Source organism: Tursiops truncatus, chromosome 6 (genome assembly GCF_011762595.2).
Source record: "Tursiops truncatus isolate mTurTru1 chromosome 6, mTurTru1.mat.Y, whole genome shotgun sequence".
In the NCBI taxonomy this organism is placed as follows: domain Eukaryota; kingdom Metazoa; phylum Chordata; class Mammalia; order Artiodactyla; family Delphinidae; genus Tursiops; species Tursiops truncatus.
The window spans coordinates 62,767,491-62,784,521 of NC_047039.1; the positions used below are offsets into that span (position 1 = coordinate 62,767,491).

The 17,031-nt window shown below is 43.3% G+C and overlaps 1 long non-coding RNA gene across 2 annotated transcripts in view; it reads right to left on the reverse strand.

Moving 5' to 3' along the window:
* LOC117312632 (uncharacterized) overlaps positions 1-11,239 on the reverse strand; it is a 128,801-nt gene extending 117,562 nt beyond the window's left edge. Inside the window, exon 1 of one of the 2 annotated variants that reach the window (XR_004527008.2) lies at positions 10,829-11,237. This is a non-coding gene — a long non-coding RNA (uncharacterized lncRNA). Of the gene's footprint in view, positions 1-10,828 lie in introns of both variants that reach the window. The other variant, XR_012332532.1, reaches the window with a different exon arrangement.
* Positions 11,240-17,031: the final 5,792 nt, after the last annotated feature.

Consider the following 17,031-nt stretch of genomic DNA (forward strand, 5'->3'; position numbering starts at 1 on the left):
TACGTATATGTATGTCTGTGGCAGGCAGAGTAATGCACCCCTCCACAGATGCCCATGTCCCCACCCCAGAACCTGTGACTCAGTCACCTTACACGGCAAAAGGGACTTTACAGATGGGATTAAGGGGATGAGTCTTGAGATGGGGAGGTTGTTCTGTATTATCCAGGTAGACCCAATGGAATCATAAGGGTCCTTAGAAGAGGGAGGTAGTAGGGTCATGGAAGGAAAAGGTGGTGTGACAATGGAACCCAAAGGTTGGAATGATGCACTTTGCAGGCAGGGTCATGAGCCAAGGAAGGCAGGCAGCTTCTAGAAGGTAGAAAAGACAAGGAAACATTCTCCTCTAGAGCCTCCAGAAAGAACAAGCCCTGCTACACCTCACTTTACCCCAGTACAACTGATTTTGGACTTCTGACCTTCCAACCGGTAAGGTAATAGACCTGGGCTGCTTTAAGTCACTAAATTTGTGGTGATCTGTTGTAGCAGCAATAGGAAACCAATACAATGTCTTGAGCACATCTGTCTCTTCCTTTTCTGTTCCCTTGCCCATTCCTTCTTCCTTTCCACCCCCGCCCCACCCTCACTGGCTTTCTGTCAATCAGGAATCAGCAGGGGCTGCCCTGAGGAAGTGCTGTTGGGTCCCTAGAGCCTGGAATTCTCACCCTGGTCACAGTTCTGAAGGCCTCTCCAGGCCCGAGAATCCAATCGATGAGCAACCCCTACACTTCCTGCCTCACGCCTCCCGTCAGCCTGGATACCTTCAACGCACACAGCCAAAATCTGGCTTGGGCCTGACTGATGACTTCAAATAGATTATTTTCTTTCTTTCAAGAAAATCCAGACACCTTGATATGGGCTTTAGATGCTGTGGGCTATCAACTCACAACTGTGTAAGGTAGGTACCGTTACTCCCATTTACCAGGAGAGAAAAGAGACAAAATTACTCCTCCGAGGTCACAGAAACCAAAGCCCACCTAATTACAAAGACTCCCCAAGACAAACGCTTGCCGGGTAAAGATTCTCTTTAGTGAATATCCTGATGTTTACGTTCTGTCCACTAGATGAAGCACAGCAGGAATCTCACTACGAGCACGGTCATTTCTTATGATTTGCTTTCTACGTGGCTCTCATCCGGGCAGCGGTTTGGTTTAGTGAGCTTTGGGGTTAGAGCGCTCATTGAATCCCAGCTCTAGCTGTAAGATCTTGAATAGCATAGCAGAGTGGCTACTGAAATTATATACAACCTTCAACTCAGCACTCTCAACCCTGGGAATATTGTCCTTCGAAGTAAAAGAACAAGTCACTTAAGACTATACATACGAGGATGATTACTGCAGATATGTTTATAGTAGGGGGACAAAAGGAAAAACGAATGCCTACTATATGGGAATGGCTGAATTAACGGGCTATATCCAAACCATGGATTATGCAACCATTGGAACGCTGAGCTAGATCTACGTCAGGTAAGTGGAGAATTCTACAAAATACTACATAGCAAAAATACAATATACAGATGTGTGTGCATATTATATATATACAGATATATAACAATCCCAGTTTTAGAAATCAATGACGCAACTCCTTATTTGAGATTATATAAGAAAGGAAAAAATGTATTTAATATATTACAGACAAAATTCAATACCCATTCTTAATCTTTAGAAATTGCAATTGCAATGAAATAGTGTTAGATAAATAAGTCTGTTACAAGATAAAATACTTCTGTCGTCACCCCAAAGGAAATACTATGCCTAGTGTGAAGCACTAGAAACATTCCCATTAAAGTCAAAAATAGAACTTGATGATGTGTTAGAAGTATAGGCAGCACAACTGGGTAAGAAAAAGAAATCATAATTCTAAAAGCTGGAAAGAAACGTGAAAAATTATTTGCAGGTGCTCTGACCATATGAAACCAACTGAAAAGTTACCATAACCAATAAGAGAACTCAGAAAAATAATAGGTGTATAAGAACAGAAACATCAGCTTTCACATACATAACCCCATAGATGATTTAAGAAAAGACTACATGAATATAACAACCAAAACAGGAATTACTGACAATATGTAGGCCTCCTAATATTTCCAATACCCCTGAAGACCGAAGAAGACTTTTTAAAAAATGGAAACACACACCATGACACAGATGTGAATTTTCCATAACCTAATTGATAAGTTTAATACTTCCCAATTAAAACACCCCAAAGGTTATTCAGGAAAAAAAAAGACAACTGGGTAATGTGATTCTAAAGCTCACATGAAAACATAACCAGGAAAACTCTGAAAAAGAACAATGGGGTAGAATGAGGGAGGTGGAAAATGTCATAGTAGATATTAAAACATATTTAAAACCTTCAATTATTAGATCATAGTAATAATATATAAATAGACTGATGGAAGGGAATAGAAGTCCAAAGGAGATATACACACAGACCTATCTATAGAGAGGCTTGAAATCAGTATGATAAAGACATCTCAAATCAGTCATGAAATGTTTCAATAAATAATATTGGGATAATTGAAGAACTAGCTAGAAATATATAAAGTTAGATGCATGCTTCAATGGAAGCTGTGGGATTGTTGCCAAATGGATTAAAGCCTTAAATGCACTGAAACCATCAAAGTTCTAGACAAAAACATGGGGCAGTTGTAACCTTGGAGTGATGATGAGCTCTCTAATTAGGACTCAAATTTAGAAGTGATAAAGGAAAAGACCGGCAAACTCAACTTAAAATAGAAATTTCTCCATGGGGAGAAACACCATACGTAAGGTCAAAGGAAGAGAGAAACTAAGAAAAGCTATTTGTAACTCATATCACAGAAGGCTACCCCCCCTAATATATGAAGAATGCCCAATAGAAAAATGGGTAAAGTAAAAATGAACAAGCAATGCATGGAAAAGGAGATACAAATGTCTCTCATCTCAAACATAAAGAGATGGTCAACTTTATTCAAAAGAGAAATAATTCTAACTACACTGACTTAACAGGTTTCACCTATCAGACTGGCAAAACTCCAACAGTTTGATGAACACTGTTGGCAAAGCTATGGGGAAACAGGCATGTTAAACTCTATGGGTGAGTGGACAATTGGTCAGTATCTTCCAGAATTACAAATGCTTCCCTTTACCTTTGATTCACCAGTATGTCCTACAGAGACACTAGCACTCCTAGGGAAAGACACATGACCCACTTGAGAGCTGATTCATTTCACCATTGTCTGTAGGAGCACAAAATTGAGAACACCTCAGCGTTTTATTCAAGTTAAATTACGGAATTCGCTTTTATAAATTAATAAAGTGGAACATGATGCAGCTAATTAAAAAGACTTTAAAACACTTCACACTGATTTGTAAACATCTCTAGGATAGAGTTAAGTGAAAAAATGAAAAGCAACTTATGAGGTAGTGTGTCCATGCTGTCATGACTAAATAAAGGGAGAAATACATCCATACATGCATTAAAAAGCCTCCAGGGGCTTCCCTGGTGGCGCAGTGGTTGAGAGTCCGCCTGCCGATGCAGGGGACGCGGGTTCGTGCCCCGGTCCGGGAAGATCCCACATGCCGCAGAGCAGCTGGGCCTGTGAGCCATGGCCGCTGAGCCTGCATGTCCGGAGCCTGTGCTCCGCAACGGGAGAGGCCGCAACAGTGAGAGGTCCGTGTACCACAAAAAAAAAAAAAAAAAGCCTCCAGAAAGAGTTGATAGATTAATGACAGTGCTTCTCTTCTGACAGAGTTTTTGCTTTTCTAAGTATGTAAAAGCACTGCATATTCAAAAATTAAATATTTGAGAGTTTTTCTGTATTGATTTTTTGCCATCAGCATACATTATTTGAACAAGAAAAATGTATTTTTCTTTTGAGAAGGAAACTTCAAAGTTCGAATTTGGAAGTTAGATCAAGTGCCTCTAAATTCCGGTTCCACTTCTGAGCAGCTGTGTGATATTCTCCCTGCAGAGCTTTACTCCTAACATGCGTGTAATAGCTCGGCATGGGTTGTTTTGAGACTTCACTGTGGTAATGACTGTGAGGGGTTGGGGCCAGAGTAAGCCCTCAAGAAATACCACTTCTTATTCCCTCACAGGCTGTTGTGGACAGAAGCCCATGAGATAAACTACCTAAAGCTGCTGGTGCAGGCGCTCAGTGAATACTCATGTCCTTCCTTCCCTTTCCCTTCCAGTTCTGCTGTAGCTCAACTCACGCTAGGCCTCATTGCCGGCCAATGTTCCCTGTCTGCTCAAAGTTCCTGAATCATCTTTCTTGGCAGTATGTCATCATAAAGGAAAAAATGGCTAAAGACTGGAAATAGTGATAAATTACTTGCTGTTTTGGAGGCTGTTCACCCTTCTTACAATGAACTTCCCTAATAACTGGAAACTGCAGACCTAGTCTTAACAGCTTGGCTGGAAGTGGAATTATATACACAGCCAAGGAATCCCAGGGATTCAATTGGATGCAAACGAACAATTATGTTGACAAATTTTGAATTTCCAAGTGACCGAACTTTAGAAGATATAGAAAATTAATAAACCCATGCTTTTCAGCCTCTTCTGTTTTCTTCTTCATGTTAATATTTGAGTTGAGTGGATCCTCTCAATCTATGAAGCAGTCAAAACTCAGATATTGGTCATTAATTATCAATACTTTAACCAACATTTAAGTAGCTGCTAAGTGCAAAGCATACTGTTGGTCTCTGTGTGTGGTCTGAAGAAAATGAGTAAAAGTTACGACTTTGCTTTAAAAGTCGAATAACGAAGTAACCCAGTCCTTTAGAGTAGGAAAATCAGTCATTCCAGCCCTATTAATTTTGAGTTTTTCTAAGAAGAGAGATTATTATGCTTTAAAAGTTGAATAACAAAGTAACCCAATCCTTTAGAGTAGGAAAATAAAATATCATTCCAGCCCTATTAATTTCAAGGTTTTCTAAGGAGATTATTATGCTTTAAAAGTTGAAAAAGTAACCCCCCCAAAAAAACAGTAACCCAATCCTTTAGAGTAGGAAATAAAATATCATTCCAGCCCTATTAATTTCAAGATTTTCTGAGAAGAGAGATTATTATACCAACAATTTATATAAAATAGAGACAGGGAATGCCTTGGCTTCTTCTACCTTAGTAAGCTTCAACATTTTTGAAATACCAGTTATGTGTAAAGGATACATGTTGAATTTGATCATGCTTGACGGTTCTATAAGGGAGCGCTTTTAGGTGTTTGCTATGCAATACTTTATAGGCAGAGTGTAACATTTGAAGACAAAAACCTCTTTCCAATAATATAATCTGCAGCACAATTCTCATTTGGAGCCCAGAGGGGAGAGGAGGCAGAAGTGGGGGCAGGATGGGGCACGATCTCATCAACTCCCACAGCCCTTCAACATGGGCATCATAGTTCCCACTTTACAGACCATGCAGTGGAAGCTTAGGCAGAGAGGGGCCGAGCCAAGTCTCACCCAACAGGAAGCAGCCACATCCCAGATGTGCTGACGACACGGCACGCGCCCTTCGTCTTCTTCACCCCACTGCCTAGTTCCCCTTGCTCTGTAGCCATTAGTGAGACAGGAGGCCAAGGCTAGGCATGACCATGACCATGGCATAGAGCATTAGCGACTGGCCACAGAGGAACCCAACTCCTTGCCTCGGCCTGTTTCGTGCAGGGAACTGAAAAACAGGCCTTGATTTTAGATTCCAAGCCCTTAGAGATGCTAACGATTGAGGGGAGGGAATCTACCTTTCAGGCTTTTAAAAATGATCATTCAGTTATGGGGTAGTTTTAGAGTTCAGAACCACCTAAGCCCTAGGTTCAGGGTACCACATCTTCCACATCCCCCTGGGCCCTGTACATGGCGTATATTGGGTTGGCCGTAAAGGTCATTCGGACAATGACCTTTTCAGCCAACACAGTACTTCCCGAGCTCTCCTTCTGAAACCTTCTCTCCCCTCAGCAGTATGTTAGCTCTTCAACAGGTTGTGTCAATAACATTTTTGTTGCAGACTTCTGTTTTATATCCTGACTGATTTTTCGTTTAGACACTCATCATTTTAGAAATCCCAGGTTGATCTCAAAACAAGACTGTTTTATCCGTTCCAGTCTGCGTTCCATTTTGCAGACTTCCCGTGCATTCTTCCATAAGCTGTGTGAGCTCTCCACCAAAAAGTAAAGGAACCTCAAGTTGATCTGGCAAGAAAAATAGAAAAGCTGCTGGTGGAGGGGTATAGACCTTGCTCTGAATTATCAGAGGTAAAACTCCAGACGAAATAAAAACAGCAACTACTTAAGGACTCTGAATAGTCAACAGTGGGTGAATTGTGGAACAAGTGAATATTTGAACAACTAATGTGGCAACAATGACTCTCCTGGTTTTATGTTTTTCTTTCTACCTGGGTCTTCCGGCTTTGACCAAAAGGCAAGCCAAACAGGGAAACTGCACAGTGGACATATACAACTAAACTCACAAAATCCAACCTTTCTGGCCAAAGGATTGGCAGTAAGGGCCTAGTAAAAGCTGTAGAGTATTGTGAAAATCCTACTGTTTTCCTCTCTTTTTTCTCTATCAGCCTGCCCCAAGGCCAGTCACATAGTTGACACAATAGCATGAACATCTAAAAATTCTGAGATAGGTTTTACCTCTCCAAATAGAGGAATTAGGATAATAGGTCCCTGTTGTGCAAAGAGTATGGAGGTAATTCCTGTTATTTTTCTCTTTTCCTCTTCATTTCTCCCCAAACGTAATAGTCATGGTGGTCACAACTCTAAGAGAAACCCTGTATTTCCAGCTAGATGAGTAAGGAAAGAAGACTTAGGGAACCAAAAAGAATGGAAGAAATACTGCAGAGGACAGAACGAGAAGAAAGGGACCCCCTAATTCTATATGAGTTGATACAAATCTCAGGTTCACCCAAGCTGTAAATTTGAAGCACACACCCGAAGAATCACATGCTTTGACAAGTGAACGACCATATAAGCCACTCCTCTCGTCCCAGACTACCCTTTAGTGGCGTATGCAGGAACAGACCCAGACAGCACAGCAAAGGCTTCGAAAACTGAACTGACATCAGAACCACTGCCCTCAGAAGGCAAGACAGATTGATTACCTGCTAAAAGTAACAGAAAAAAAAATTTTCTTCTCCAGAAGATCTTAGTAAAACCCAGAGCTTCACAGCGTAATTTACAAGATGTGCAGGATACAATTTGAAGTTACTCGACTTACCAAGGATGAGGAAAACTATGACCTACTTTCAAGTAAAAGACAGATGCCAGGGCTTCCCTGGGGGCACAGTGGTTGAGAGTCCACCTGCCGATGCAGGGGACATGGTTTTGTGCCCCCATCCGGGAAGACCCCACATGCTGCGGAGCGGCTGGGCCCGTGAGCCATGGCCGCTGAGCCTGCGCGTCTGGAGCCTGTGCTCCTCAATGGGAGAGGCCACGGCAGTGAGAGGCCCGCGTACCGCAAAAAAAAAAAAAAAAAAAAAAAAAACAGATGCCAACTCTGAGATGACCCAGATGTTGGAATTATCTGAGAAAAACTTTAAAGTAGCAATTATAACTATTCTTCATGAGGTAAAGTGCACTCAGAGTAGGGAGGAGGGGAAGGGGATTTAATTGCTTGCTCCCTCTTATCTCCTGTGTCCCATGGGTCAAAGTTTGCCCTACAAGGGCAAACTACCATATATATATATATATATATACACATATATTATATATATATATATAATTTTTTTTAAGCTTCCCAGCTCCTTTGGCAACCCTTTGGCAAGTAAGAGACCACGTCTTACAGCAGGAGTTAGAAAACTTTCTGCAAAGGACTGAATAGTCAGTTTTAGTGTTTGCAGGCCATACAGTCTCTTTTACAACTACTCAAATCTGCCATTAGAGTGCCAAACCATAAATAACATATATACAAATGGGCATAGCTGAGTTTCTTTAAACTTTCCCTATAAGAAATGGCAGTAGGCTATATTTGGGCCACAGGTCACAGTCTGCTGATCTATGTCCTATAGCTTAACTCTTCATCCAAAGCTGGAAGTAGCAGGAGGATACAGAGGTTCTGAGACGATGGGGTACATGGTCAAAACCGGGGAAGTTTGTGAGTTGAGTCCATTTTTGCATCTCCTTTACAGTAAGTTGCGTCCATCAGTCTGAAGCAATGTCATACAGGCTATAATGCACTGTGGACGAATCTACATCTGAAGTAGATGTCAGTTCTAGTAAGTAACTCATCGCTCTTTCCAGAACAGAAGGAATGCAAAATAAATCAGCCTGCCACCAGCTGCCTGGGTGGTTTCCCCAGGGATGGTGGCAGCTAAGCTGATAGACGTACCTGCAGTCGATGGCATCTGGTGCCCACTAACATGTGTGCTCATTCGCATGGGGCCATCCACACAGCTCTCAGATTCCACAGTCACCCATTTCAGCCTGAGACAAAGACTATATGCTAGTATGTTTTGGGAGCTCAAGACAGGAAGAATAGAAAACAGAGCTAGGTACAGAGGATGGGAAGCAATGAAAGGTCATGTGTTACCATATGGACACTGGTTCACCATGAGCTGTGAAGAGATTCAGCTGGTCACTCAGCAGGTTCACTGGCTCAGCCGTGTGGGACACCTCCATATAGGCTATTCTTTGCTACACAGCCATGGTAGGGAGGGAAAGAATTTATCTGCTGGCTCCTTCCCATCTGCCAATGGTAAACATGTGCCCAGAGATTTACTTCGCTTGTCTTTGCCTTTTCAGCAGGTACTTGGGAAACTGCAGCATGTCGTTGAGTCTCTGGAAGTGGCCAGAAGAGCCAAAGGCTCTGTAGCTGGCTGTCCGCAGGCAGCAGAGCCACTTAAATGGGTTCACAGGGAGTCAACTGGCCATAACAGTGGCTTACGTGAAGCCACGCTGCCTGTGGACTGGGAGACAGGTGAGGCCAAAGAATCTCGAGAGGTGTCTAAATTACACCCACAGAGAAGCTCTCGGTGTTTACTTATTCAACAAATATTTATTACACTCCTAGGCACTGTACAGGATCTTGGGAAAACAGAAATGTTTTCTGCCATCAAGGAACTTTGTCTAGTGAAGATAACACAAATAAACATTTTGCACAATGTTTAGTACTGTACGATGAGTTTTTAAAAATGCCATAGCTTTCCAGAGGAGGATGTTCAACCATGCCTAAGAATTTTGGGAAAGGTGTTCCCAGAGAAAACCATGAATCGCATTCAATTTTGTAAAATCGAAGTCTTCGGTTAGAAAGGAAACTTAAGAGCTCATCTGGCCAACAATGTACTTCAATCCCCCCAAGTCTTTATTATCCTGGCACCCAAGACAAGATAAACACCACCGCCATCCCCACCTACCTCCGTCTGCATTACATATTCAGGCATTATTAACCATTTGCACTTTCCAGATCAAAGACATTGCATGTCTCTGAGCCTTTGTAAATAGAACCCCCTGCCCAGAACGCCCTTTTGCGTTGCTCAGGACAGAGGACCTTATGTTACCACATCATCCACTCTGCAATTTCACGGCTTTAAACAACAAAGATTTCTTTCTTCTCATTGTCACCACTCAAGAGACAAGACTGATGATAGCTTTATCTTAACGTATCGTTTCCACAGTTTCTGTAGCAGTGCGATGGAAAAACGGTCAACCACTACTGGCATTGAAAGCTTCTACCTAGAAGTGATACACGCCACTATCCCTCACATCTCATTGGCTCAAGCACAACCAGTAGCCACGCTTTTCAAGAGGATAAGGACACGCTATTCTACTGTGTGCCAAAGAGGTAAGAACCAGAAATAGTCAAGGAAGGGTATTAATGACTCACATTTCTAAAACTTCTCCACCTGCCTAATTCCTACTCGAGCCTCTAGATCAGGGTCTCCAACACCTGGGCCACGGGCTGGTACTGTCTGGCAGCCTGATAGGAACCGGGCCGCACAGCAGAATGTGAGTGGCAGGCAAGCAAGCAAACCTTCATCTGCCACTGCCCGTCACTGGCATTACTGCCTGAGCCATCCCCCCCAACCTAGGCCGTGGAAAAACTGTCTTCCACGAAACCAGTCCCTGGTGCCAAAAAGGTTGGGGACCGCTGCTCTAGATTCAGGCCAGGTGTTATCCATTCAAAGCGGCCTCCCCGCTCCATCTCCCCCACCCTCCTGCTGGTTAAGGAGACCTCACCAGAGCTCCAGACACCATGCACCTGCCTCATTGCACCACAATACTGCAGAGGTCTTCTCTCTCTGCTTGTCCCTCTCCCCAAGCCCCCTCTCACTTACCTCCGTGTGCTCAGCACCCAGCACAGTGCCTGCTCTCGTCAACAGACACTCAATGCATGTTTGTTGAACTGAACAAAACTAAAACAGAACTTAAAAGGAAACTTCCTTAAGAATCCATTTTAACAGTACTAAGTGAAGCGTCGCACAGCACTTTAAGCTTTTTTGCAATGCCAGTCTCTCCTCCCCTGCTGTTTATCAAATTAAAGTGACACATTCAGGCGATAAAAAGAACTCCCCTCGCACAGAACCTAAATATAAACATCTTAGGAAACCTTTACCATCATCCGCCTTGCTGGTTAAGTGTACCTTGCCCAAATCCTCAAGTTTGGGTTTGTTTTCTGGGTTTTTTTTCCCCTAAGCAGAGTTCAGCAAGGAGGCAGGGCCTAGATGGGGAAAGGAACTCATTTCCCTAGCTCTTTGCAAAGACAAAAATCAGGTCATAAGCAAAAGTCATTTGGAAATCTGATTTCTCTATGGGCTCATCTGTTCTACTCTGCTAAGTGGGTGAATCCCACGAGCACCAGTCCTGTCTTTTCTGGGCCGTTAAGAAAGAAGGGGAAATTGTACTTACAAATTTCCTCAAGCTCAGGCTCCTTTGTTGGTGGTCTCAAAAACTTAGGCCAAGTCCACTGTGGGGCTGAACACAGCCAAGGACAGCTCTGCGGTGATACTCGGCTGGCAGTGAAGCAGGGACGACATCTTGCTGCAACTCCACGCAGACGCTCTACGAACAGCCCGAGCAGCCCCTTCCTAGGCCCTTTTTGTAAGGTGTGGTTCATGGGCCACACCTGGGGCCTCATTAGAAATTCAGAATCTCAGCTCCTTGCCGCATACTTGCTGAATCAGAGCATGCTTGTTCAGCAAGCTTCCCAGGTGACTCTTGTGGACCTTAAAATTGGAGAAGCCCTGAGCCGGGCTCTGAACACGGTTTATGGAGGAGACGGATACGTGTAAGGACAGCTGTGCCCGTCACAGCCCCATCTGTCACTTGGGAGAGGTAAACACTCCTTGACCCATGCAGCACAGCACTGCCTTTATTCACCGTGTAGGAGGCAGGAGGGACTGAGCGGGAACAGAGTCACGATGGATCCTAGGATCTCAGGGCCAGGTGCTCTGTGGACAGCACTCTTTATCATCATGCTGGTGGTCAGCAAGGTTGAAAAGGTGGACAGCCAGTTTACCAAGGGGTGACCCAAGAGACCCAGAGATGCTGCAAAAACATTTCCAAAGGCTCCAGAGGTGCCCAGCCTCTTGTACTACAAGCTACAGCTGGTATCTCATTCACAGCCTTCACCTTAGGTGAGGGGAGGGAGAGGTAGGGGAGCCGCAGGATTTGTGAGCTGGTTAAAACCTTCCAAGTCTGGGCTTCTCTGGTGGTGCAGTGGTTGAGAGTCTGCCTGCCGATGCAAGGGACACGCATTCGTGTCCCGGTCCGGGAAGATCTCACATGCCGCGGAGCGGCTGGGCCCGTGAGCCATGGCCGCTGAACCTGCGCGTCCGGAGCCTGTGCTCCGCAACGGGAGAGGCCACAGCAGTGAGAGGCCCGCGTACCGCAAAAAAAAAAAACAAAAAGCCTTCCAAGTCGTTGTTCTCCCTTCCGCAAATACGGGGCCTCTCCTGTCCTTGTCTATCTTCTCATCTGACTGTCATCTATTTCTGAGTGCCACCTGTCTGATGTTCACGATCTCTCCTTTCCTCGCTGCTGTCCCTCTTGTGTCACCACTCTTCACATCACTTTGGTGGACTGGTAACTTGACTACCCTTTGATGTGATCTTGTGTAATCCATCACTTTACACTTTCACGATAGAGTATTTTAGTCCACGTCATTCCATCTACCCTGCGATGAAGGCATTTCTCTACTGACGTTTGCTCCCTTTTCATTGTATTATTGTACCACATACAATGGCATTACACATTTAGTGAGTTCTTTTGCGAAGGAACTAATACAACACGCTGCCTATAGTTACTTGAAAGCAATTCGGCATGGGTAAAAATCTTGCTTCGTCAATTATCTCTGCTCTCTCCATCTCCAATGGCAACTGACCTTCAACCTACAACATATTAAAATCGCTTCCATCTTTAAAAAAACCCAACTTTCTTCAGTATTGCTCTTCCTGAAGCATACCATCCCATCTCTTCCTTCCTTTTGGTGTCCTTAACTATCTTCCCTGCCTCCGTTTCTCTCTTTTTCACTGCCACCTAAGTGGACTTTCTAAAACCTATACTGTGACTGCACTCCCCTGCTTGAAATCTAGTGAGGTCTTTCTTCCATTAAATTTGATAGGAATTAACACAGATATTGCCCTTTGCAGCTAAGTCTCAGCCCCACCTACCAACCTTATTTCAAGTCATTCCTTACCTGCTCAAATCATATATCCAACCCCATGGTGCTTTCAAAACACAGTCGTCGTTTTTCCTTCTCCCTGTCTGTGCTCATAACAATTCCTCTGTGTAGATGGCTTTTCCCTATTAATACCTGATGAAGTCTGCTTGCCTCTCAATACCCAGCTCAGGTCACCTCCCTTGGTGAAGCCTAAGGCCTTGCCTCACCTCCCCCGTGTCTTAAAGTGTCTTGGCCATGCCTGTGTCTCATTCATTGCCATGTGAATAACTGCACTCTGCAGTATGAACTTCTTGAATGCTTGGACTTTTATTTCGTCTTTATAGCCCAGCTTCTAATATAATGCCTGATGTATAAAGGTACACAAATATTTATTAAATTACATTTCAAATGGGTTCCAATTTTTTTATCAGTTTATTACATACTGTGGTTTTAGATTCATAAGATGTTAAGAACTCAATCCAGAGAGTCATGTACAGAGAGGGGCATGACTGGAACCAAGCAGTACCCTATGGGGCCTTCCCAGGACAGGAGCACCCCCTCTGCCCCATCCCCCTTCCAATGTCCTCCACCTGCCTCTTGCTGATAGAAAAACTTTAGCCTCCTAGGCCTTCCCCGAGTTCCAAATAATAATTCAATCAGAGAAGTGAGAAAATGCAGAAACAAAGGAAAACAGTCAAGCAGGACAAAATAATCATAGTTTAGCCATTAAACAAAGTCAAGGACCTTTAGTTCCTCCTCAAGGGCTATAGATAATATCCTGAGCCATGTCCTTTGAGCTGTTTTGCAGACGCTGAAGCCCCCACCAGGTGGAAGAAGTTAACTGTATGTTGACCACAAGCACATAGACCCCAGACCAGCTGGAACCAGAAGGTTGATGATCTTGACTCCCAGTTACCTCACCACCACCCAGTCAGAAGAATGTCCATGAGCTGATTTGCACCGTGCAATGCTCTCTCGCTCACCCTGTCCTTAGAAACCGTTCCCTGAAAGCCATCGGAGAGTTCAGGCCTTTTGTGCGTCAGCTGCCTGGACTCCCTGCTTGGCTCCTGCAATAAATGCTTCACTTTCCTTCACCACGATTCAGTGTCAGTAGATTGGCTTTTCTGCTCATGGGAGAGTGGACTCAAATTTGGTTGTAAATCACCAGGCCTCTTAGCCGGGAACTTCCTCTCCCCATCTGCTTTTGATTTGATCTCCTGGGGCTAGAGAAGTTGAAAAGCAACTTTTCTAGCCTCCCCAGCTGCCAGAGATTAGCCTGGATGATGTGACTACTGGGAAGGGGGAAATGCTGGACCCATCCCCCCGCTGGCCAGATAGCCACTGAAAATGAGGCCAAGCTGGAGTGGGCAGCAGTGAGGCCTCTGTACTTGAGGAATTTGAATACAGAGAAAGGAGCCTGGAGAACTGCGAATTGTTTTCACTTAAAACTTGTACACGTATAGCGGATTCCCTTTGTTATACAGCAGAAACTAACACAACATTGTAAAGCAATTATACTCCAATAAAGATGTTTAAAAAAAACCAAAACTTCACACTTGCTTTGTGGGGCGGAGCAACAGATGCAGGCTGTATTGGGAGCACCTTACAAAACCCCACTTCACTTTGCTCAGTCTCGATTGCCCACTCGGCTGGCCTCCGAACTTAATGTGTATGGTTCCTTAACTGCGTTGCGTCCAGCTCTTCAGAGCCGTGCTGTGAGCAGAACTGAGCATCCTGAGGGTGCAGATCTGACTTTAGCTGGGGGTGGACCAACTTCTCACCTGGCTCAGGGACCCCGAGTGGGCCTATGGGAGAGTGGTGTACTGTATTTCACATACAAAAGGTCTTCCGTACAACCCACCACTGCCCCCAAGGCCAGGGTGTGCAGCCATGAGTTTCAGGACTTGCCTGAGTCTAAATTTAGGTACCTTGAAATGTTAAAGCTTTCTGATGCTCCAATCAACTCTGTCTTGTGCCCAGACATCAGGGGAACTTTTCTGCTCTCAGAAGAAATAGCTTCTCCCCGTATGTCATGCTGAGCTCACATCATCATGAGATGACTCCGTGAAATGTACAAGAATTTTTCTAAAAATTAGCTGGATGTGTTTGTATGTGAGCAAGCATGTTGTGATCTCTATGTCCTCTATGTAAAGAATTGCAATGCAAGCTTCTTAAGTATTGAAATACTTCTATTTTTTCCTGGAGGAAGGCTTCATATGTGTATCCATATTTTTAAGTTCTGAAATCTGATTTTTTCACACCTTGAGATATACCCAGAGAGTTATTGACTGCCCTAAAATTTCAAATCTAACAAAACCGCATTCATTTAGAAAGTGTTCATCTATGCCTCGGAAATCCTCAGGAGGAGAATGAAAGTGACAGTCAATGAAGTCGAGCTTCTATTGCGAGGAATATTTTTTACTCTTGTTCAAAGACTTTTGAAAAAGTGGAATATAAACATGATAGAATTGCAATTGATGCAGGGAACTCTGCATCAGATACTCCATCTACACATGATGAAATTGAAAGCGTGGAATGCAAGCTGGCAATGCTCTTTGAAACAAAGCTATAGCTTGCCGTCCATGAAAAGATTATGGTTTGTGCAGAAGAAAAAGCTTTTCAAAAACACCTCCTCAAAGTTGTCAAACAAGAGATGAGATTATTTGAAATTAAGTCAAAGGAAAATGTTTGGAGTCAGTTTATGAATAATTTCACCATCATCCTTCCCATGAAGAATCAAAGATTTATCAACAGCTGGAGCACTGCATCAAAGTAAACTCTCATCATGACACCATAGTTTTTTTAACGTGAACTTAACTTTTAAATAATATTTAATTTTCAACTTCCATGGTTGATAAAGTTTTTCCTTTTATACAGTGTTTTTGAGTATTACTTTATGCTATTAATTATATTGTTAGTAAGTGATTTTAGAATAACCAAGTATGTTTAATAAGCATACTTTTAAAATGTCCATTTATAGTTGTTTTAGAGTATATTTAATTTTTTAGTTGTCACATATTAAATATTTGGTATCATTTTTTATTTCACAAACTCTAGCTACATTAAAGAACAGAAAATGCTAAGATCAGTACTACTATTTCAATGTTATACAAAATAAATACCAAATTGCTGACATTAGCATTTTGCTTTGGTACTGTAATCACCCAATAATAAAACAATAAAAACCCATAATCAATATGCACGCAACACACACACACACATACACATAAATAAACAATCATAGAGGGACCTTGAGGGCTTAGGATTTCTATATCTCTGTCCCTTATATTCCAGTTTCAACCATTTGATTAAATTGAATGCTGAAAAATGTTCCTAAAGCTTACCAAAATTAGGGCGATTACTCCAATCTGGGTAAAACTGTATTTTGGTTTCCCTTGTGTCGCAATGACATGGAATTTGCTGGACTTCAAGCTGGCCAAGTTTCCCTGTTTGTTTTGTCTCTTAGTACATGCAGTACAAGCAGTAAATCAGACATGACAGATTTCCTCCCTGCCTCTGTCTAAGATTGGGATTCTTCCATCACCAGCGCAGTGCCTTTGAGCTGGACCAGATCACTGGGTGCTGACCTCTGAGATGTTTTCCCTTCCCATAGCCAACTCTGCAGCACAACTCAGGTCCTCATTTCAAGAGGGGCCTGGGTTCTGATTCCCTTCTCTGAACTTCCTGGAGGATCCTCTGGGACCCATGAATATCTAATGAGAACTCTTTCAACCCATTCAGATTAGGTTTCCCCCTATTCTTCAACAATAACATAAAAGGCAAGAAAGTATAGTTTCTAAACAAAGAGAGAATGTTTAATAGGGCATTTGCAGGTATGGTAAAGTTTTCTTGTCTAGTTTCGGGTTCTCAGCCTGTCCCTGGGGAGAGAGAACATACTCACAAGTCACAGTTAGCCAGTGATTCAGCCAGGATCCCACCCAGGTCTAGCTGCCTCGAGAGCCCCTGTTCTTTCCACTCATTCCTGAACTGCAGCAGCATCAGAATTCCCTAGAGGGCTGGGTCCCAGTCCCAGAGAGCTGGAATGAGGCCCACATATGTGCATTTCTAATAAGATCCCAGGAGATGCGGGTCCTCAGACCACACCTGGACACCTACTGCCCCATATAGTGGTACCCCAACCTGAGGGGGAGATTGTTATGAAAGCCTCAAGAACTACTTCCAGGCTATTCTGATGTAGGTGATCCACCGGCAACATTTGGGGCAAATTACACATTGTTAGCAGTGGCTACATGAAAGGCCGTAGTAAATGTAATTCCAAATAACGTGGGCAAAATACAGTACTAAACAGAAGTTTAAAAATAATTAGAAGTGAAAGGCAGGGAACAATTAATTTTACATGGACAGTGGTAGGAACCAAAGATGATTTTAATGGGAAGGAGGCAGTGGAGCAACATATTTTGCAGGGTCCAGTGCAAAAGAAATCTGGGGT